The sequence below is a fragment of the Morone saxatilis genome, unplaced genomic scaffold (assembly GCF_004916995.1).
Source record: "Morone saxatilis isolate NCDOM2014 unplaced genomic scaffold, NCSU_SB_2.0 Contig12, whole genome shotgun sequence".
Lineage (NCBI taxonomy): Eukaryota > Metazoa > Chordata > Actinopteri > Moronidae > Morone > Morone saxatilis.
Window position 1 is genome coordinate 17777116 of NW_023339674.1, and position 1925 is coordinate 17779040.

Genomic DNA, 1925 nt, shown 5'->3' on the forward strand with positions numbered 1-1925 from the left:
CACACACACACACACAGACCAGTTCACTGAACTCTGCTCAGATGTCATGCAGATTTGCCTCTGTGCTCTCTGCATGCTCTCTTATTTCTGTTTTCTTCCTGAAATTCAATATTTGTTGCAACAGAATAGAATTAGAAAAAAGATGAGGAACGTTTGGTCTAACTTCACACTGGATAGTAAGATACAGTTACTCATGTAGCAGAAGATGTACAAGTCCTGGCTGGTTTGTTGACACCCCTTCAATTCTGGTTATGTTTATGATTAACAATATTTTCATATTGGAGAAAATGAAAAATGTAGGGTACTGACTGTTAAATCCCTTTTTTAAAAGCAAAGCGGTGCAAGAATTGTAAGCTGTTCTGGCTACCCTTTTTGCCACACAAAACTAATATTTCCTTTCTTTGCTACTAACTGGAGCAAAACCATTGAAGTTCCTATTCTGAGTGATTAAATCAATGCTTCAGGTGTGGTTCAGTGTTTGTCTTCTAATATCAGATATTTAACATATCAATGAAAGTATGTTTGTGTACTTCAAATATGAAATCTTTGGTATTTTGTGACAGTAATCAGATATATTTAACATTCTCTAAATTAATGAACTGAAGAATTAGTAGTATTAGAGTATTGAAGTGTTTATTTTGAAGTCCAAACACAGCAATGTTCGGATTTCAGCTTAAATTTGAAAATATGGTGAATTAACAACATTTCAAGGGGTGCCAATAATGCTGAGCAGTCGAGTGCATTTTCATTTTTTAAAAAGACCCCATGAAATTAATTGAATGAGATGGTGCTCTGTGTAGACATATTCATTTACGCTCTAGTAGAGACGCAGTGTTGTCAGAGTTGTGGCTACACTGTTCAGTGCTTTAGTGAAGCTGAATCCAGGTGTAAAAGAAATACAGTAAAGATTCATCTAATTTCTGTATTTATTAACATTTTCTTCTTCAGTCAATTGGGTAAATCACACTACCATGTGGGACCGCAGCAGAAATACTCTTTACAGCAGGAATTTTTAACTCTTCTTAAGCTAAACTTATTCATATTTATTTCTGCTGTTGGGAAATGCAGGTTTAAGCAAATGTGGAGTTATACTGCATTTAGTTCATACAAACACACGCACACGTACATGCATGCAAATCCTCACACACTGAGAAAACAATTAACCGTAACCACAACAAACTACTGGTCTCTCTTCACACCTTTTTGTTTGCTTTTTTTTATTGTGTAATTTGTTTTTTGTAAACAATGTTTGTACTGTGAATGTGATTCATTCTCCGACTGTATAGTTGTGTATAATTTAGATTATTATATTTATGCCGTCAGTCTCTCTATTTGCCTTGATATTTGTTTTTCTTTTTTTTTTTTCAATCCTGAAATGTGTTGACATGTTAGAATGCAATAGTGTGTGTGTACTTGACTCACAGTCTGAAAACAATGGTGCTACATTTGGACTGTACCTGATCTTATTTATTGTATAGTGAAAACATCAAAAACAAATTGAATATTTGGTGCTGTACACAGGGACATTTGTAAAGCCTTTTTTTGGCATTTCCTTTCTCATATTTAATATGCTATTGTCTGGTTCTTTGAATGCCTAGTGTACAACTGTAGACACCACCTTTAGATAAAACTACTCTGCAACAGCTGGCTCAGAGTCTGAGTAAACAGGTATAAGGACTTGTGTTCATGTTTCTCACGCCACAGTTTAAAACATAAGTCGGCCCGCTGCGCTCTCTAAGCGAGCTGCTTATCTGTTAGTGAACAAGACACACTGTTTTTGTACATAACTTTGTTTTTCCTTGTTTGTCTATCATAAACAGAAAGGTATATAAGAAATGTATCTATATACAGTCTATATATTTGAATATATATATATATATATATATATATATATGTATATATATATGTGAATAGGGGTGCTTTGG